Source organism: Arvicola amphibius, chromosome 3 (assembly GCF_903992535.2).
Source record: "Arvicola amphibius chromosome 3, mArvAmp1.2, whole genome shotgun sequence".
NCBI lineage: Eukaryota > Metazoa > Chordata > Mammalia > Rodentia > Cricetidae > Arvicola > Arvicola amphibius.
The window spans coordinates 170967349-170990019 of NC_052049.1; the positions used below are offsets into that span (position 1 = coordinate 170967349).

Below are 22671 nucleotides of genomic sequence, written 5' to 3' on the forward strand. Positions count from 1 at the left end.
TAAAGAACCAGTGAGTTTATTGAATCTACTTATAAAGGGATTAGGTGACTTGCAAGTAACTGCATTAATGAAAACCCCACAATAGGAGGTGTGTCTTAGTTACTTTTCTATTGCTATGAAGAGACACCATGACCAAGGAAACTTATAAAAGAAAATGTTTATTGGGCCTCATAATTTCAGAGAGTTAGAGCCCATGATTATCAAGGCAGAGAGCATTGCAGCAGGCAGGCAGATATGGTGCTGGAACAGTAGTTGAGAGCTTACATCCCGTTCCAAAGGCACAAGGCAGAAAGAGAGAAAGTGATACTGGTAATGACATGGGCTTGTGAAACCCCAAAGCTCACCCCTAGTGACACACTTCCTTCAATAAGGCCACACCTCCTAATTATTTCCAACTAGTTCTATAAAGTGAGGACCACGTATTCAAACATATGAACCTAAGGGGGCCATTCTTATTCAAACCACCACAATGGGTCGCAACTAACCAAGGATACATTCCTGTAGGTATCTACATGACTTACAGACAACTCAATTGGTTGTGTTGCCTCTTCTCCCAGCAGTTGTTCCTGCTTATACAACCTTGGAGAGGGGCCTTGTGAGTCCTGTAAATTTCTTCTAATTTTGTTAGAATCTCCTTGAGACTTGTGAGTTGTGTTTACTTCCTGGACCTCAGCCAAATACTTCAACTGGCAGGAAATCGTTTCACAACAGGATTGGAGGGCTTGGAGTAGAAATGTGCCTTATATTTAAGAAAGAACACCACTTGCTTGTGGTAGAAAGTGCACAGATGCAAATGTCACAGAGGGCTTGGGTGGCCCTTGGATTTGTCCTTTCTGAGAGTTGTAATACTGTGGCTCAGGAAGTAACTGGAGAAAGTTGAGCATAGTTGAACATGAACTTCATTGTAAAAGCAACCCTTATGAAGGTACTGAAGGGTTGGCTGAGAAAAGCTTAGGGGCTGGTAGAGATTCTAGAGCTGTGAGGTTCAGTGATTGAAAGGTGCATTGAGGAAGAGTCAGTCACTTTTGGATTGGGATTGCAGGAAAGAAACTCAGCAGGGAATGCAGTTTTTAATGTTTGCAGAAATATAGCACACTGGTACAGTTCAGCTCTGGCAGAGACAGTATGTGTTTGAGCTCTAGAGCTATTATTTACTGTCTATGAGGTCTTATAAAAGTAAGTTACCAGCATTTGCTCATTCATAGATGGAGATAGTAAAATGATCTATATCATATAGTTATGGATTAACTTATTATTAATATTATTTTTTTGGTTTTTCGAGACAGGGTTTCTCTGTGGCTTTGGAGCCTGTCCTGGAACTTGCTCTGTAGACCAGGCTGGTCTCGAACTCACAGAGATCTGCCTGCCTCTGCCTCCCGAGTGCTGGGATTAAAGGTGTGCGCCACCATCGCCCGGCTTCTATTAATATTATTATTAATACCTATGAGGCTGTGTGATTCCTTATGAGAAGTCATGTCAAATAATATACTCATTTTTTTAAACTTTAAAAATAACCCAAGTCTCTTTCTGAAGTGATTATAACAATATATGCCTACTAGCAAAGTTAGATGCAGGAGGGTAATTTAAAGAATATTAAAAGTATCTCCAGGGTAGCAGATACTCTTGCCCCAGTCACAGCATTTTTAGAGTAACATTTAAATAAATTCCTGTGGTCACATACCAACAGGAACACCAATGTAAGGGAGGAATTGTTGGCTTTGGCTCATGGCTTCAGAAGGTACAGTCCATGATCACTGTACTCCATGTCTCTGACCCTGTGGCTACTACCCCACATGGTAGTAGGGGCTTGAGGTGGAGGAACTTTTACATGGAAGACTGCCAACAGACAAAGTGGAGGAATACAGGGAGGTGCCCCATGAGATGGAGACCCAAGGACAGACCCAGGTGACCTTCTTCCTCCATATGGGCCCCACTTTCTTTTTACTATTTAGCTACACCAACACATTATGAATCTGTCAAGGGATTCATCTATTGGGTACGTCAGGACCCTCCTAACCTGTGTGTCTCTAAGTGCCCTCCCAGAGAGACCTAGAGCTACATGTTACTGATAGAGGTATTGTTCGGTTTAGTCAAACTGACAATTGAGATTAACTGTCACATTTGGCTTGAGATGATTTGAGCTCACTTAAGTGATTCTAACCAATTTCTTTTTATAAAACTGATTTTATGTCAAGAAGTACATTGATTATTAATTAAAATATGGCTGGTATTATAGTAAAAATCTTATATAATTAAAACCCAACTAACCCATACACTGGTAATATACAATGTGTATGTGTTGATACAGTGTGGGCTGGATATATGTGTGTTATAGCTCAATGATGAATCCAAACATTTCTAAGTTGTCATCTTTAATTCTGAAGGATTGCTGTGGTTGATGCTGTGTGTTATTTAAAGAGAGGAAGAGAAATTGATTTAATAACCTGTCACATTATACAACACAAGAAGAAATTGAAAAGAAAAAGCACTCTGGTATTCTTAGTGGAAAGAGAAATATTGTGACAGCTCCCCGGAGAAGCCCTCATGTAGGAGCTGGTAGAGATCATGGTGAAGAGTGAGGATGGGGGGGATACGTTGCTCCCGTGGACATGGACATGGACCATGACACTACAGAACTCCACAAGCAGGTGGCTCTTTTCTTGTGTGAGAAGAGTAAAAACACAGAAAGCTTAATTGTTACTTAAAAATAATTTATTCTATTTTTGTATTGACCAACTACTCCTTGATGTGGATCCTGCCATGGAATGTGGTTGATATACCCCAGTGACCCTTCATTGAAACAAAACAAAACTTATTTTCCATTTTCCAAAAGGCATCAGTTGCTAATATGTTCTTGGTTAGAGGTGGGTTTTGTTGTTTGTTTTGGTATTTTTTGTATTATTGATGCTTTGTTTGAATTTTCATTTTTATTTTCATTATTCTAAGTTCTTTTAGGGAGGAGAGAAAGAGCATAAAGTTGGGAAGGTAGGGAGGTGGAGAGGATCTTGGACGAAATAGGGAAGGAGAAAGAATATGATCAAAATGTATTTAAACAGTTTTAAAATAAAAACCAGAAATAATAATTTTCCATCATCATTTCTTCTGAGAATGTCTATGAACTCAATTTTTAACTGAAGTGGGGCAAAAATATGACAAAAATTATAGTAGTATAGTATTTCTTCCAAAGAATCTAATACTTTAATATAAATTCTGACTTTTGGTGCAATTGACAGAATGAAGTTGTTAAAGAAGTGTCCATACCTCCCAGAGAACTACAAAATGTTCACCATTGTGAAATATGTTGGATTTGTTGCTTGTTGGTGTAGAGAAGATAGACCTTGTGGGGAACTCAAGGCTCCTTAGTAAGAGAGTTCAAAAGAGATCACAGAATTATCAGTCAGCATTGAGGAGAGGACTTACATGGGATGGTTTTATTCTAGATGGACTGTTGTTGGGAAGGCAGGGCGTTCTGAGAGTGTACCTTAATAAATCTTATCAAAGCTAGGAGAATAGACTATGGATGAAGGTGAAGAAATAGATTTCACTCATCTTGTCCAGGGAAAGGAGGTATTTGTGTCTGTTTGTGGTTCAGACAATGTTTTTGTCTTTGCTGCAGGCATGGTCATGAAACTGTCTCGTTTTTGTCATGCCCCACCATGACCTTGTCTTCATTAGTGTTTTGTGAAAAATCTTTGTTAGACAGGAGAACACAGATGCTCAATTGTGGGTACCAGGTCAGCTCCAGGCTGCACCCTGTCAGGTAGACAGAGCCAAGTCAGCTCCATCAGTGGCCCCTTTTCTCTTAGCCAGAATGAAGCTTAGATGTTTCTCTGCTACCCTTCTAATGCAACCACAGAGCAAATGTTAGCTAAGCATCAAAAGAAGGGGGAAATCGACTACACCAAGGTTTGTGTCCCAAGTGGCCTTTCACTCCCAGCTTTTTTCTTTGTTATTCCAAGAATGGTTCTGATGCTTAGAGTAATTATCATCTATATGTTAATGTTTTATTTAACACCATTTTTCCCTCTGTTCTTCTTCTACCTTCCTGATCATATAAAGGAAAGAATCTCACAAATTCTTTGGAAAATATGCAAGTCTCTTTTCATCTCAATTTGTAGCTCTTTAAACTTAAATTTATCCTGCATATGTAAAGAATACAGTCTGATTTTATATATAGGTATGAGAAGGTAACTATAATGTGAGGCAATTAACACATCTATGACATTACAGTTATCCCCTGCTTTTTTGGTTTTGGTGATAAGAGTGTGAAAATCTACATATTTCACACAAATCCAAACGCAGTATGATTTCACCACCTCAATTCCTCGTGCTGTACTGTAGTTAGAATTTTAGGCTTATTCACCCTATGTACCTATTTGTTTCTTTATAGTCTTTGACCTAAAAAAATAAGCATGTGTACTTTTGCCAGGGTTCTGGCAAGGAGAGTGCCTCACTTTTCCTTCATGTGGGATAGATGGCTTCATTTCTGCTCAGTTCTTATGCTGGGTTGTCGTAGGGAGAGAGGGCCTGCTTTTGGTCCCGGCCGCCCAGCTAGGTTACACCCAAAATAATCACACAGAAATTGTATCAATTAAATTACTGCCTGGCCCATTATCTCTAGCCTCTTATTGGCTAACTCTCACATCTTGATTTAATCCATTTCCATTAATATATATTTATCGCCACTTAACTATGGCTTACCAGCATGAGTCTAACCAGCGTCCATCTCGGGCAGGAGAATCATGACATCTGCCACACTGTCCTTCTTCCCAGAATTCTGTTCTGTCTTCCCCCCCTTCCTGAGTTCCACCCTATTAACTAGCCCAAGGCAGTTTCTTTAATGACCAATGAAAGCAATACAAATACAGAAGGACCTCCTAGACCACCAGGTGCAGTTGTGGTTTTGGAAACAATTTCACTTTCAAAACTATCATTTTAAGTCTTGGCTGGGTGCTGGTGGTCACTGAATACCTCCCATGTGCTATGTGCCCTCCTTGTTATTTGTGTGAGAATGAAGAGTTATGTCCCTCAGGGGACAGAGGGATGTCTGAATCACAATGCTCTTTGCGAGCTTTGATGGGGGCATGAAGGAAAAGTACATTCCACACTAGAGAAGGAAGATGAGACAAGGAAGACTTCATAGAGAAAATACGACCTGAACTTGATCTTAGGTGGTGAACCAGAGAGGAATAAAGGGTGGAAAATGACTCTGCTTTCAAAGGAAAGCTTAAACTTCTTGTGAAACTCTGGCCCCAAGAGAGGGAGAACTCCAGTGGATAAGCCTTGGTAACTCAGTGATGAATAGCTCTGACAAGACTGTATGCAGGGAGCAGCAGCATCGTGGCTAGGGCCTTAACCCCCAGAAAAGATATTCTTTGCTATTTTTAAAGACTGAATGAGAAGAAGAGGCTTGGGCATCCAGGGCCCCTGCTGCTCCTGAGTCCTCCCTTCAGCACAGATGGTTTTCAGAAGGGCTCAGCTGGAGAGAGGAAGGGACTTCCCAGGAGGGATTGCTGCTTTTGAGCTCTAAGTCCTTTGAATAGAGAATTACCCTGATGTGGTTTCCAGCTTGTGTGAATTCACTCAGATGGAGTCCTTTCCTGTGAATCTACCCAGGAGACAGCCTGTAGGCTCGTCAGATATGGCAACTGACATCTGCTCTATCGCCAGGCCTTGAGGAAGAGTGAGAGAGCTGGAAACTTCTCAATGAAATGCACTAGGTTAGAGCAGTTGTGTGGTTCAGCCTGTCACACGTGACCCCACTCACATATCTCAAATATCTCCCATTACACTGGACACTCACTTTATGAATGCCTTTGAATTCCATTTTGTCTGAGATGATCTCACACACTCTGCAGTCAGCCCTCCTAACAAACCAGAGCAAACACCCCAGCTGCCTCCCCCCTTCACACACACACATGCACGCACACACACACGCATGCACACACAGGAGCACACATATGCTTAATACATTGTTCCGTTCAGTACAGAGCTGTTTCGGGGGGCTCATCTGATAAAATCAACCTGCAAAGTCAAAGCTAGAACAAACAGATTCAGTTGTAATTTCGGTGGATTTTTCAAGGATTATCAAACCCAATTTTAAACTATTGTGGATTCAGGAAATAAGGGTAGAGTACAGTAATCCCAAGAGGTTGAGAGTTTTCTCTCAGTATTGCTACACCCAGACATCTGACAACAGGTTAACACTAGGTTAGTAACTGAGTGTGTGCATGCAGGAGACGCTGGAGTGTGAGGCTTCTGCAGAGATAAGCATACCCTGTAGTTGCGGCATGTTTCTATAAAGCTAAATTTGATTTATTTATTTTTAATCAGCATACAAAGTATAAGGTTTCCTTATAGTATTTTTTTATTTAAAAGTTTTTTTTATTTCGCATACCAAGCCCAGTTCTCCCTTCCTCCTCTCCTCCAACTTCCCTCCCCAACCTTCCCCCAACCCCCCATCTGCTCCTCAGAAAGGGTGAGGCTTCCCGTTGGGAGTCAACTAAGTCTGGCATATCATTAAGTATTTTTAAACAGAATTTGTTTTTGCTCATTTTTCTCTCCTTTCTCCCCTACCCCATTCTCTGCTCTCCCTCCTTGTACCCTTCCTTTCCAAGAGCCCCCCTTCCATTTTCCTCTCACAGATATTCTGTTGCTTTCCCGTCTTTCCTCAACACACCCTGTCCCTTCTCATGGTCTCCTCTCTCTGTCATAACCTATGCCCCCTCACACCCGCTTATACACATGCAGATTTTTTAACATTAAAAGTTAGGATTCACAAGAGAGTGGACATGTGATAGTTGTCTTTCTGAATCTGGACCACCTTGGTTAATATAATACTTTCCAGACTCATCCATTTTTTTCCTGCAGATATCATATTTCCTTACAGATGAATAAAATTCCATTGCGTGTATTGCCACATTTTCACTGTCCCGACATCTGTTGATGGGCACCTAGGCTGGTTCCATTTGCTGCTCTTGTGAATCATAGATGTACGTCTATTATTAATCTAATGTCATATTTCTTGATGGCTAAGTGTTTGAGAACTTGGATTCTCACTGAGTCATTCCATCAATGAGACATTTTATCCAAATATTCCTCTGAAGCAATGTCCTCTGCTATTTTTAGGTTCACTTTATTGCATATATCTTATCTACATAGCTAGATCCACTTTAAGAAAGGGATCACAGCTATAGCATCAGTACCCAGCTAAGAAACCCATCAGCAGCATCTCAGACATCACTCTTGGATCTTTCTTTTGCTTATTCCGCTCCACCTGTGTGAAGTAACTGTCATGTCGGCTTCTGTGGTTTGAACTGCATTTCACTTTTACATGAGCATATATCATATGCAATTTCCTGTTTAGCTTGTGGTCTCTTTCAGGTAGCGTGTTTGTGTGTTTGTGGTATTGTGAAGAGTCTAGTTGATTCATTTCTGTCGCTGCATACTGTGGTGTGGTTATTATTTATTCTGTTGCTAATGAGCATTTGGGCTGTTGCTGGGCTACCAGGGATAATGTTGCTTGTGGACACTCCTACAGATAGATTATTTTCATAAGCATATGGATTCCTTTCTTTATGTTACAAATATTTGGAAGTATGGTTGCTGAGTCATAAAGTGAGAATATGCTACACTATGGCAGACATTTTGAATAGCTTTCAAAAATGTTGATACCAATACATACTCCTAGGTAATGTGTGATAATGATCATCATTCCTCCTTCTTTTCATTGTAAGCTTTCTATTGTGGTACTTCACTGGGGCCCAAACCAGGTCCTCATGCATGCTAGACAAGCTCTCTTCCTTGAAGCTGTATTCAGAACCCCCACCCCAGAAGTGGAATATTAACACACATATTCTTTGGGAGTAAGAAGATAGATCGTCATTGGATGATGGTGGCACATGCTTTTAATCCCAGCTCTTGAAGGCAGAGGTGAGTTAATCTCTATGAGTTCGAAACCAGTCTAGTCTACTGAGTGAGTTCCAGGACAGCCAGAGTGGTTACACAGAGAAACCCTGTTTCAAAACAAACAAACAAAAGAAGATGAATTATCTCATACATTTATTAGACAGTTGACTATACTATTTTTATTATTTATTTATTTCTCAATTTACTCAAGTACTTAATTTATATCCATGACTGGCCTAGAATGTTCAGTAATCTTTCTACCTCAGCCTCATGAGCGCTGGGATTGCAAGCATGTACCAACATACCTGAATATTCTATTTTGATCTATCTCTTTATGATAAACATTTTACTTAAAGTTTCTTTGCAATTTTATTCCAGATATGCTCTATGTTCCTAACCCCAATGATTGCTTTTTCTATATTACTTCATCCCTTCAACCATTATCAGATTAATTATCCAGTGGACTTTTAAGCTTTTGCTATGGTATCCATTTCCATTGCCTTTCTTGTGTTGTGGAGCTTTATACGGTTATGTTTAGTATTTGTTTCCTTTCCAGCCAATGTAAAACCAGTACGCTATTCTTGACTCACATATATTGTGATTGTTTTCCATGTTGTGTCATAAGCTTCATTGGAACCAAAGCTAAATTTCTATACCATTCAAAACACAGCTACTTACAGTAAAAAAAAATGGGCTAGACAGTCATAAATAAGATTATGTTTTCTCATATAAAGAGATGTATCTGATATGGCCCAGAACCTCCTTATTACTACTGAAATCCATATTGTTTTTCCTGTGCTATTTTACCATATTCTTAGCAAGTTGAGTCCTTATTATCTCCATAGCTATTCCCTGAAGATAGAATGGTCATTGAATTGCTAGATATCTTGTCTATATTCTAAGTAGAAAAAAAAGTGAATGGGCAAAAGGCTATACGAGTTATGTTTGGAATTTCATCCCTGGTACTCTATCAGATGCTCATATTTATGGCTTTAAAAAGTTTTATTATTTTAAAACAAATATTTTAATTTATATATTTATAAATACATATTTTAAAATAAAATTGCAATATGATAAATATGTGTAATAAATACATAAAATTGTATATAAGTATATATTTGCTTTGTAAAATAAATGTCTGTATAAGTATATGGCTCACATGTGTGAGTAGCCCCAAAAACAAAACAAAGACATCAGATGCCCTGAAACAGGAGTTACTGGAGGTTGTGAGTGGCCAGGTGGGAGTACTGGGAACAGGACTCGGGCTCCCTTCAAAGCTGAGCCATAACTCTAGCATATTAGGTCTCTGTCTTGATGACCACTGAGCAATTGATCAGTAGTGGCTTCTGGGGAGGCTGGGAAATTAGTGGTTGCTTACCAAGCTCCTAAAACAGAACAAGGGTGAAGATGTCAGTCTGGTGTCAAGGCAGAAATTAAAAATGATGTCTGGTGTAGATATTGGAGAAAGACACCCCCAACAATGTGACTTACTCAACTGCTCTTTAGCCATGGGGACAAAGTCACTGGAATCGACAGTGCCCTCTACTGGTTCAAGTACACCTTTGGCACGGTGCTCAGGACATGGGCTTATGGGGGCACTCACTGTGCCTTCTCTGGCTGTTCCTCCCGAGGGGTGATCCTGTCCTCATGCCTCATTAGGCTCAGCCACCTTTCCTCCATTACCACCGATTGATTGACCTTTAGTAAAACAGATGATGATATACACCATTGCACACACGCTCAGTGGGAAATGGGAAGGTAATGCCTCACACCAATCAGCCCTCCTCCCCCAGTGAATGGCATGCCTTCCACTTGGTTAGGCTTGGAATCCTGTGTAAATCAGATAAATATTTGCTTTTTGTTTTCTATTGCTAAACAGGGGATCTTTTTTTTTTTACCCATCTGGCAAGATAGCCATTTCTATGTTTTACTGGACTAACAAATAAAAATACCAACCAATAAAAAACAAGAACCACTTCACAAACCCAGTGAGATTTCTGATGGCAAAAGGCAGCTAGTCGACTAGAGGTGGGAGAGACTGGAAGGGGGAAACCCGGACCTGAGCGCCGGACAAGACTGCCCTTAGCATCCCTCACTCCAGTTTGTTTACATAGTAAGGATACTATCTAATTCATCTGCTTGCTGGGACAGGCAAGAGGTATCACACTGTCAGATTTCCTTAGCAAATGCTGAACAGCACCAACTTCCACGCCAGTTTAAGGACCTTACAGCACCTTCTCTAGAAGGCTCAGGTTCAGGAATAGATGCGAGAAAGCGCCACCGTCACCAACACAAAGCAAGCAGTCCTCCCCGTTTTTTGGATTAATTTGACTTTAAGCCAAATTCTTTCCAACTTCTCCCAGCTGAGAACACCAGTGGGAACACCAGCTGAGAATTTTTAAATCGAATTATTGAACATAACACAAAGCAGCAGTTCAATCATTTCAGTGAAAAGGCTTTGCAGATTAAACGGGAACATGAAGTATAACGAGGGAAACAAAGTGGACCGGGTTCCTTTAAAGGCGTGCAGTTCATATGCAGTTCTTTCCTGAGCATGGTCGTTCCCTGTCCACAACAATCTTGCCACACTGGGATGCTGGCCTTTATCTGTAGTTGAAGAAACCAACTCTCAGAGACCTTGTGATTTACCAAGGTTACACAAGCAACAAGAGGGGTCTTAGTACCCCCAACTCCAGAGCAACCTGTTGGCAGGAGGAAAGGAAAGGACATAGAGTGGGCTTTTGTTTGTTTGTTTTTAATACCCATTTATAAGGGCATTGTAGCATTGTAAGGGCTGAGACCTTATCTCATTCCCTGCTTTATTTCCAGTGTTTGGCCCAATGCCCAGTGGTAGCTGCTTGATATGCATTTGTCAAATAAACACTAAATAGCTGGATAAGTGAGTCTTAAATCATAAGCCATAGAAGTGGTTTTCAATCAAGATTAACTGGCCAGAGAGTACCTCCCACAGGACACAGCCACTGTGCTACTGATTCTAGAACCTCAATAGACTGAAATGACTTAGGAGTAGGAGGAAAGATACCTAGATATCTTCTACTTTGTCTACCATCTGCCTGAGGGACTTGCCTTTCCCTTAAGAGAGGCCTGATGGATGAGAAGCAGGCAGGGAGGAAGGAAGCTGAGGATCCAGGAGAAGGTATCCAAGATTGCCACCCCTTTCAAACTATTCCCAGGACCCACTGTGTTCCATTCTGGGTTGAGTTAAGTTGACCTGTTCATGGATGAATCCCCCTTTTAAGAATGGACTTTTGGTGTGCACGATATGATCATGTGTCATTACCGAATTTTCACCATTTAGCCCCAGTCAGCGTTGCATAGATACCTGTGGACACAAGTAGGGTCACTAGCGGGCTAGAAGAAATGTTTCCTCGTGTACAAGTCTGACTTCGGCTACTGAAGTGTGAGGAACAGAGTAAATAAGGAATGACTTGGTGTAAGAAGATAAGGACAGGTGGGAAGAAGTCATTTCTAAGACAGGAAGACTACAGCATCCTGAACTTTTCCAGGATAATCATTTCCATCTCTCCTATATCAGTCAGCATCTGGTCAGAAGACAGAAACCATGCATTATCTCAAAAGGGAAATTTTCATCTAAAAAATTGAGAAGTAGGAGCTAAAGATCTGATGTCATTGGGGAGTCCAAAAGACAGAAGCTGCAGGCAGGCAGCAGCTTCCACCCTGGGGCTGGGAGTAAAAGGAGATAAGGGTGGGGCTGTTAGCAAAAATCAGCCTTTCGAGAAGGGATGTGCTGTCTCTACAGAGATGGTGTGTGGTTGGTATGCATTGTCATCTTGGTGGGAATATGGAGCCACCTAGGAGACATATAGGCGTGTCTGGGAGGGCATTCTAGGGAAGCTTAACTGAGGGAGGAAGACCTATACTATAAGTAGACATCACCTAGGACTGAGCTTAGAAGAGAAAGCAAGCTGAACATTGAACTCCCCTTCCAGTGTCTGCTGGTTCCTACCATGGTGCACGTTGCTCCCACCACCACCATGATGGACAAACGTCTCAATGAACTGTGAGTTAATACAGAATAAACCTTTCTCTCCTTGGCCCTTTTTCTCAAGCACAAGAAGGTAGCTAAGCAGGGATCATTAAGGCTGGTTTCAGAAGGGCCGAGAAACTGCTAGGAAAAGAAAGCAAAATCTGTAGCCAGGGATCTACAGGTGGCTGGGGAAGGTTGCTGATGCTCATGAGACCAGGAAGGAAAACCAACGTGGGTGAGAGTTAGCCTCCATTTCTTCCTTCTCCAGCCTTGCAGGTCCAGCTTAGTAATTAGCACACCCCTCTAGTGTCAGGCGGTCTGACAGTCACAGGCATGAGCTTTCTGCAGGTATTCTACAACACAGCTTAACACCCCTATTGAGTAATTTGATGTTATCTGTATACTACTAGCTGTCCTAGATAGGGGAGGATAGATTACCCATTCCTGCCTGCCCTATCTCAGGTGCCAGTCTGTGCTCTCTAATAAATTGAAAATATTGAACACACGCTTTTTTTAAAAAAACAGGTTCTGAGGGTTGAACCTTACCTAAAGTGTTTAAGTATGTATATATTTACATGCATGTACGCATGCATGTGGGCATACAGTTTACATGTATACGGAGGTCATAGGTCAATGTCACCATCTTCCCTAGTCACTCTCCATCTTATTGTGTGAGGCAAGGTTTCTCACTGAATCTGGAGCACACAGATTCAGCTAGACTTGCTGGCCACTGAGCACCAGGAATCCATGTGGTTCTGCCTCGCCCGCACTTGGTTACAGCTCATCTCATGCTTGGCTTTTTATGTAGGTGTTGAGATGTGAACTCAGAGACCTCACATTTGTGTGGAAAACACCCTACCCATTCAGCTATATCCCAACAGCCTTTGCCTTGGCTCTACCACTGACTATCCAGGCAAGGATCTAGTGCTACCCTTCAATTTCATCGGTAAAAGGACCACCCTACACAGCTGGAGATGGTATGGATTCAAAATAAATTGATGCCCAGTATTAGTAGAAGTTTACTAAATAGTAATTCTTATTAGGCCTTTGATTTCTTTCCTTGTATGTATGTGTGTGGGGTGGGGGTTGTGGGCAGTATGTAGCTTCATGTAGCCCAGGCTGGCCTGGAATTTACTATGTAGCCATTGCTGGCCTTGAACTTCTGATCTCCTGCTTTCATTTCCCACGTGCTAGGATTATAAGTCAGGGCCATACCCAGCTTTGCCTTCGAGCTGCACATGGTGGAGTGTGGCAAGGGTTGACAGACTGAAGAGAATGGATCCTCTGTAAATTCACCCATTCATTGGTGTCTTGATTGCTGTGTCCTGGGACTGGGAATCATATAGGGCAAAAAGGCATGGATCCAGCCGTGTGAAGGCTCCCAGTCTTGTGATTCTGAAAGCAAATGGAGTGACAATAACAGTATGTTAGGAGATATGATTTATTAAAATCGGTACCATAGGCACATGAGATAGAAGTCCCATTCATTTATGTCGCTGTGCAGAGCTTTGCCTCATAAGCAGCACAAGGGAAGTCATGTGTTATCCCTTACATTTTCTACAGCTCTATTATTAAAGCACATCAAGGATATCTTTGTGATACTGGAACCTTTGCTAGAAAAAGCTGAAGGCTGAAATTATCCCATATCTCATTTATTCACGTGTCTGGTATGGCCACTCAGGGTGCCTAGCTAATGTTGTTTCTCAAAATGTCTACATTTGGCCTCTACGTATGGTCTAGGCTAACTCATAATATAATGGTTGTGCCTTCAGGGTGATTATTGGAGGGAGAAGGGGCTATGAGGCACAGGCCATGTAGCATTTTGTGATTTTCATCTCATTTCTTTTCATCATTTGTGATGTTATTTTATGTGTCAATTTGACTGAGCCAGGGGGTAGTCAAGTGTTCTTTGTGTGAAAAAGTTTTGTATATTAACATTTAAGGTTGTAGATTAAAGAAAGATAATTTCCCTTCCCGTTGTAAGTGGTTTCATCCAATTAGTTGAAGGTTGATGTAACAGAAAGCTTCCTTTCCCTCATATGAGAGAACCTATCCTGCTTGATTCTGCATATGGACCTGACCCGGAATACTAATTCTTCGGAGGTTGGAAGCCTGTTGGGCTTTTCAAGTTCTCAGACTTCTAACTGCAACACTGCTTCAGGACAATGGCATCTTGGAACAGATGCCATTTGAAGTCTGGCACATCCTGTGTCCTCTTACCTCAGTTCTTCCTGGACCCCAGGAGGTGTGCTGAATAGCAAGTTCCTCATGGTAGCATAATAGTGACAAACAGCAAATGTCCTCATGGTAGCGTAATAGTGATGTTTCCAGGGTCAGGGAGGGCGGGAACAGGTGGGAAGAGAGCATTAGGATGTCAGCAAATTGCCTCCAATGTCTTCATTTAACTGCTGCTAGCATCCTAATGATGGTTCCCACTTCAAACATCCACAACTTTAGTCTCGTTTTTGAAGTTTGCCGAGGGAACTCTTCCACCTTCCTTGAGATATTGATTTCTGATATCCATCAGTTCTAATGCTTCTTATGGAGAAAAGTTCCAACAGAGTTTTCTTTGCTCCCCTGCTCACCTCCTGCTGTACAGAAAACGCATGCCTATGCTCTGCTTTTACTTAGTGGCTGTTACTTTTGCATCGCTGTGACCCAAATAGGCAATAGCACAATGTAGAAGGGAGGCTTTATTTTGCACTATGGTTTCAGAGGGTTCAGTCCTTCGTGGTGGAGAAAGTGTAGCAGAGAAGCTCAAGTTATGGTAGTAAAAGTGTGTGGCTGGAAGACAACTGTTTACATCCTAGCAGACCAGGATGTAGAAAAGGGTTGGCAAGAGCCATAGACTTGATAGAGCCTTCAAAGATCCTCCCCTAGTGATCTACTTCCTTCAGCCAGGACAGTTTCTCTCGCTAGGGAATCTGCTTTCAAAATTTGAGCCTTTGTTAGGGACATTTTCAACATATACCATAACAGTGGAATTACAAAACAGTTGCCAGCCCCTGTAGAACAATCAGTTATGAATAATTACATGTTGCAGGGTCTTTCTCCCTTGCTCTTCCTAATTGAATAATTATTTTATATCTATATACTACATCTTATATTTTTAAACCTTTTAATATTCTCTTTACCACCCCCATCTAGATTTTGCAAAACTCACCCTAGACTATTGAAGCTACAATATAATTGGCCTATCCTTCTATTGTTTCTCTCCATTGCTTCTCCACTAAACATCAGAAGGACCTCTTCACAGAGGACAGTGAACAAATGGCCCCCTGTGCTTCTCTAGCATGGCTTCGTGTCATGTCTCATACTTAGAGTCAAGCATTTGCTAACTGGAAACCTTCTGGTATTACCATCATTAATTAGCATCCTTTCTCAGAACATCTAAAAGAAGCTTGTTGGGAGAACAATGTGCTCCCCACAAAGCTACTGAAGTCAAGAAGTTGGCTGGTTTTGAAGAGAAGAAAGCATGCAGTGCCTGCTGTTTACTTTTTCACTCTTTTTCCTTTCCTGAATCCTTTGACAATCCCTCTGTCCTCATTTATCACTGCCCTGTCCTTTCCTCTCAGGACTATTGTTGCTTGCAATTTATTTATTGGTCACACTGTGTACCATTTATACCTTTTTATTGAGGCTGGAGGCAAGGGCTGCCTTTGCTCATAAGACTGGTTGCTCATTGATGGCCATTATTGTGTTTTTTCATGCTAGCGCTTGGCAGTTCTAGAATGCAGATAGTATAGAATAAGTGTTCAGAAAGCATATACTGAGTGAATTCAGGAACAGACTGTTGGTAAGCAGTGGTGACTTGTCTGCCATGTGGGACAGGTATGAGATGGTGTTCTGACAGAACCCCATTAGAGTACTTTTGAAGAGCTGTTCATCCAATTCCTCTTTCCATTGTCATCAGGATAGCTCCTGCTTCTTGTAGGTAGGTTAGAACTCAGCTCTTATTCCCTTGAGAAACCTTTTAAGCCATCTCTCCATCCTTTGCTCTCCCTTCCTTCCTGTTGAGACAGAGACCATACCTGCTCCTTTACCCCCGTCACATCACAGGATGTGATGTATCTTAGGGTAGGTTCTTTATTACAGTCCCTGTCAAGACACCAGCCCTGTGAAAGAAAGGTGTGCGAGTTTCTTGCTCTCAGTGTACTTCTGGTGTGGAACAAACTGCCTGAGCTGCTGCTGCTCTTAGGAAATATGAATAAAAGTGTGTATGGGTAATTAATAAAAAACCAAATTCTTTCTTATGCATCTCAGAATAGTCTTTTCCTTCTTCTTCTCTCCCAAGATGCAATGGTAGTTATCTATGTAGTTATGATGGTACCATGAAAAGATAAAGTCACAATAAAATACAGGATATACAACGTACTGTTTAAACACTCAGGAACATCTTTTATTTATGCTTTTGTCTAAAAATATTCCATTACTATGAAATATGCAGAAGAAGAGGATACATGACCGGCAGTTTTCCTCACATTATGAAAAGTGGAGTTAACTAATGGGTTCCCACTGCCTCCTCTGTTCATTTTGAATGGGCTGTCCAAGCTATTTTGAGAATTATCGTTAGTATTCATCTACTTCTTAGAGGAGACCATCATTATTGTGAGAAATATGGAAGGATTTTATCTAAAACTGACAAAAGAAATTAATAGTTCTAATATAACCCATTTCTGGAATAATTTTCTCTGTTCTTTGTATTTCAGCTGCTATAAGCTTCAGAACACAGTATGGCAAGACCGACTGGCAATGCGAAACTTGGAGGCTCACTAAATACAATGAGAAACAATGCTCGCCTCACCCAGCCTTTGTGGAAATTATAAATTTACCTTATCCATATGTCTGTTTTTAAGACTGGTTTTGGAAAAGAGGGGTTGGGGAAATGGAAGAAAAGTTACTATCTTCTTCTATTTTCTAAAATCCATTTGGGTCCTTGGTCTACATCATTTCACCTTTAATATGCACTTGTTATATGTGTGGAGTTCTTTTGATCATTAATATTCTGAGGCTCTGTCTCCATACCCTCCTAGTTTTTAGATACTTTGAAGAAAAGCAAGAGTCCTTCATAGAACTGGTGTCTACTATCTCCTACTTAATTTTAGAAAGATGGTTGTCCTCTGTATTTGCCATAGGAATATTTTTCTATGTACAGGCAATACAAGCTGCTCTTGAGATGTTCCAGTCTGAATTAAAAGATTGTCTTTCATCTGACATGCACTAATGGTTGCTCTTACTTATTTATAGAGAACTTGGAGATATGATGGTCCTAGTTGTTGAAGTTGTTCAAATGCTAACCCCATGGACGTTTCCAGCAAAATTTCTCTTAATATGAGATCAGTAATCCTGTGTTTTCTCTGTTCTGGTTTCTTTGGGTTGGGCTGTGGGTTAATCAGAGAATGTCCCCCATTGGCTCAGGGTTTTGAACACTTGGTCCTCTTTGTGGTGCTGTTTGTGGAAGCTGTGAAACCTTTAGGAGATAGAGTCTCACTAGAGGACGTCAGACCCAGGAACAGGTCTTGAGAGTTTATAGCCTTGCTCAACTTCCTGTCCTTTTAGATTGTGAGAATGAAGAAAGAGGAAAGCTGTGCATGGCTGCTTCTCTTTAAAGACCTTGCTTCTGCCAGAAGTTGGTACCCAGCAGCAGTGTGAAGGTGGAAGAGAATGCCTGAAGGGACAAATCTGAACCTAGGAGCTGCTCCTCTGAAGGTGAGGCACAAAGAGAGATGCTTTAGGGGAGTAGAATTTGCTTACTTAAGTCATTACTCCTTGGCAGATTTTATTACTAAAATATTATCGGAAGTATTTTTATTAGTAGGAATCCATGGGGGAAATGAAGGGTAAAGGAATTGGGGTTGCCTACTTCTCAGAGGGAAATTATTAGGTAATGTTTTGTTCTGGAGAAGTACTGTTGAAATATATTTTTTGAAGGATTATTAGAAGGAAAACATATCCTTCATTATCCATTTACATAAAGGCTGAGGGAGCCAAGAGACAGATGGTCTAGCTCTTTCATTTAGCAGATGAGGAAATGAGGTCTGGCAAATGAATGCTATTTTTCTGAAGTCTTAGAGCTGGTTAGTTGCAGAGCCAGAATTAAACTCAGGATCCCTGCCAGGACACTCCGTGTCGTGTCCACTGCAGAGGCCCTACCTCCCTGAAATAGAAATCAATTATAAAGTGAGGGGATAGATCTTAAACTTTCAAAGAAACTAATGGTCAAGAAGTTGCTAGCACTTTCTGCGAATGGACAGAGCCACCATTTGCACAGAGGGCTGCATTAGTTGGCGCATATACATGACCCTAACCACTAGCATTCTTTGACACCTCTAGTGAAAATCCATAATGGCTCATTTAATAGTTCTTTGCATCTTTTCTTTCCTAGCTACAGACGTGACCCTGGCTATTCCTCTGCTCTCTGACTCCATCCTTACTGCGCTCTTAAGATCTCTTACATTTTGCTTGTTCTTCATAGCTGCAGTACTATGATTTCAGGGACTCTTAGTCAGTCAGCTCCTGATGATTTTTTTTAAATGGTACCCACTCTCGTAACAGCTGTGCCAGGGAGGTGGTGGTGTTGGGAGGGGGACTCATTTCCTCTGGTATCACAGCTCTCTTTGCAGCCCCATCGTCACATCAAGGCAGCCTATTTCTATCTTCAGAACGTGACCTTTCCCTTCTTTTATGAACACTGGCAACCAGCTCCAAACATACTCCCAGCATCCCCAGCTGTCTTTTTGGCTTCTCACTTGAAGTTCTAAGGAGGCCGGTGTATGTGGCTGACGTCCTTGTGCCTCTGCTCTGTGTTTGTTTTATTTTAATGCTAGGTGGTATCTCGTTCCCATTTTGCCCTTTCCTTCACTAGTCTCCTCTTTGCCTCTGTAATTGGAGCTGACTTTGATTCTTCATCCTGGCAATCTGTTTCTACTGTGTTAGGCTCTCTTTCCTCTGTCTTGTCTAGAATGCCTTATTAATTCATATAATTTTGTTCTGCTAAGAGGGAAAGAGTCACTTTACAAAACAATTATTTCGTGCACCTGCCAGGTCTTCATATTATCTCATCTCATTACCTGTCACTTGTTTTTCTTTTAACCTGGGTTCCAAAATCTGCATTTGTATGGCAAATTTCTGCTTCCTATATAATATTCATTAGTTCTCTTTTCCCAAGCAGGATTCTGCCTTGGGGACACTACAGGGAGAGGGAGTTGGCCCAGCTACAGAAATAACAGCTTCCTACTTTCCTTGTATCATCTGGTGCCCTTGCCATGACATCGTGTTCTCACCAGTAAAGTCTGGGGGTTTCTGGAGAAGTTTGGTTTTCTATGGCTGCCAGCACTTTGTGTGTATGTGTCGGGCTGGGGGACATATTTCTCATTCTAACTCCTAAGAATCTGGATTCAGGGATTGAGGTTTCTATGAGATTTCTCATTAAAATAAGCAGGCATCTCATGAATTCACAGTGGCGTTTTGGGGGTCTACCATTTTCTGCTAACTGTGATCCCCAAGTCAGTCTGCTGCATTCACAAGGAAGTGAACCCAGCCTTTGTGGTGGATGTTGTTCTCAGCCCCCTGATTCTGTGAGAGGAACAGGTTGCTGCCACCATGTTGAGGCTATCAAGTGATCTGTCCCTTCAGGGATCTCTACTTCAAAAAGCCTTATCACATAAGATCATTCCATTTTCTAGTGTCCCTCATTCAAGAAAGGATTTAGGATTCTCATGCTGTGAGGCCAAATTTTCCTGAGGAGAGGCCACTCACGTGTACCTACCCCAGATAGTGAGCTCACGACCCACTAGAGTACAGACACCACCAAAGCCCAACTTGGTGAACCATGAGTTTTATTGGGGTAACTTACAGGAATATATGGGTGAGGGATCACTTACAGGAGCAGAAATAACTCAAAGACAGCTGCATCACCAAAGCCCACCCCAGCATGGGTTACAACTCAGAAAAGCTTGGAACTTTGAGAACCCTCACAGCCCGCAGGCAGTGCAATGGGCTGGAGAGCGTCCTTTCCAAGGACTGTGATCTAAGCCTCTTCCAGGCAGCTCTGCTGGTTTCTGCTTCTGGTCTCAGACTCCTCTTTGCAGCTTTGTCCTCTAAGATCTTTGCAGCTCAGCTTCCTTCCTCCTGAGCTGAGTTTTCAGCTTTAATTGCTTACTCAGGCAGTGAGAAGACTAGTGAATCTTGTCAGTTTCAGGGACTTCCTGAAGCTATTTTGAGTTGTTTACCGTTCTGCTTAAGAAGCTTCCTACAGTATGGGGTAGTTTAACCTCAGAGGAAATTGTTATACAACACACAGAAATGCTCTTCCACAATGGCCCAACTTGAGGTAAGGCAAAAAGACCATGTAGATGTACCATAAAGCACCAGTAGCTTGCCATTGGTCTAAATGTCCCAGCTTGATACCCATTTTGATAGCCTCTAACCCATTCCTGAATTCTGTCCTTGTCTTCCACAGGTTCTGATTCCAAAGCCACATCTTAATTAGCACCCATGCCATGGGACCAAACACCAGGTTAGCTAACTGGAAAACCTACGGCATGGTCCCTGATAAGCTGCTTTCTATATGTTCCTTAGAATCAGATTCAGGACTAGGCTCCTTGCCATGATCTGCTTGGTAGTGGGATGCCCAGGAGCACACCGGAGAACCAGGCACAGTCCTTGGTCACATGTTACCCTAGTCCAGCAAGAAATCAGACGCATAAACAAGTAAATGTGTTCCAGGAACATTTGTTCTATTGTAGGATGGCATGTGGGACTACAAGGGACAGATTGAAAAAGCATGACAAAGTCTCCCAGAGAACATGAGGATTAAGAGGAGTCTTAACGGATGTGATGGTGTTTAACATACAAAGTGGGAGGAAGGGGACAAGGAGGCATTTTAAACGGAAATAGCATGGCTTTCTTTTTTAAATGTGAGAACTTGAAAGGACACAGGAAGATTGAAAGAGACAAATGATCTTCTGTCAGGAGGAGAGATAAACTTAAACAGAAGAGCTGACGGCAGATGACAGGAGATGTTAGGTCTTTTGGAAGCCATCGGTCCCTTTTGGGATGAGAACTGAAGCTGTAGAACACTCTAAGGTTGCTGACAGAGAATCTTTGGCCACTCAAAATTAGCTTGGATGAACAGAGACTATACGTGGGCTCTAAAACCATTGAAGAGCCTGGTGGGATATTTAGGCCTCAGACTGGATACTGAAGTATGATAATAACTATTACTAGTGATAAGATGTGATAGATTTAGGAAATTTGATAGAAAAACTAACAGGCCTAGAGTCTTGCTTGACATGTATACTAAGAAAGAAGCAGAAGTTGACAACGACTGAGAATTTTGTCTGGGGAGACTGAATCTGGCTATTATCAAGAGTCAGACAAAGATATGGAGAAAACCTCAACTAGAAAGCAGGCATCTCCGGGCCCCTTGTTTAGGTTTATAATGTACTGAAATGTTTCTTCACTTGAAGCTATAGGCTCGTGTCCCACTTTTCAAAGACAAGGATATAAACTACAAAAAATGCAAAGTAAAGACTCTCTGGAAAATGTCTGTGCCAAATAAGACTTGAATAAATACTGCTTCATCCTGAGTGGTGCAAAAGTGCTAAAATATTAATGTCCCCACTTTTCTTCACTAGTGTGTGCTATGACTTCCCTTGGTTCTAGCTTTATGGTATATCTTTCTTCATCCTCTAGCCTAATTCGCCCATTTTCTGTGCCTATGAATCTCCCTGGTACTGTCTTTAAAGGGATGTTTCAGCAGGCTTGTTTTCAGCTCCAGTAACTCCAGAATCTTAGTTTCCCTTTTCACAAGGTAGGACATCTCAGGCCAAGCCAGAAGATGAAGGGCTTGCACAGAAACCCGGAGGCTTTGCAACACAAATCCTACCTTCTTGAACAGGGATAATCTTTGACAGCAGGGTAAAAGTTAGTCTTTTATTTGTTGTTAAGATTCTGAAACAGCTTTTGGGCTGCAGGACGATTTACAAGTGACCTTGAATTGCACTAAAGCAAACAGAACTGAGCCACGCCCCTCAATAACCTTGTGGTTTCCTGCAAAGGTGAGGTGCAAAAAATAATTATCTATGCACTACAGTCAAAATACCTGACAAAGCAACTTCAAAGGGGAATTTAGTTTAACTTGGGGCTACAGAGATTCACCCACAGTCCTTGGCTTCATTGATTCTGAGCCCATAGTGAGGCCAGATACCACTGTAGTAAAGGCTCTCGGAAGAGGAAACTGTTCACCTAGTGTCAGACAGGAAGTGGGGAGGAAGGTAGGAACCAGAGATTGGATATAACCTTTAGAGGCCTGCTGCCAGTGACCGACTTCCTAGCTAGGCCCCACTTCCAAGAGTCCCTAGTACCTTCCAAAATACTACTATCAACAAAGGAGCAAGGCATTCAACATATGGGCCTGTGGGGGACATTACACAGTCAAACCATATTTCTTATATAATAAAGGCAAATGTGAATATATTTGTATTACAGTCAAGACCAAAATTCACAAATGTACCTGCATGTGGGTGCAGTGTACCATGTAGAAAAGAGAAAGGCTACATTCAGGGGATGGAAAAGACTGGTCCGGGTAATAGGCATGAGACGGGTAAGAGGGTAGAAAACTAATTGTGTTTGCTGTGGACTTTTCATTTTTGGTAGTAGATAAGTACATAAGATTGTATTTCACAGTGAAAGTATAAAATCCAGTGTGAAGCACCACAGCTTCAGAGTGGTTATTCTAACTGCAGAGAACT

The 22671-nt window shown here is 41.6% G+C and overlaps 1 protein-coding gene across 1 annotated transcript in view; it reads left to right on the top strand.

Moving 5' to 3' along the window:
• Cpne4 (copine 4) overlaps nt 1-22671 on the top strand; it is a 353867-nt gene that overhangs the window by 18651 nt on the left and 312545 nt on the right. The window lies entirely within an intron of this gene.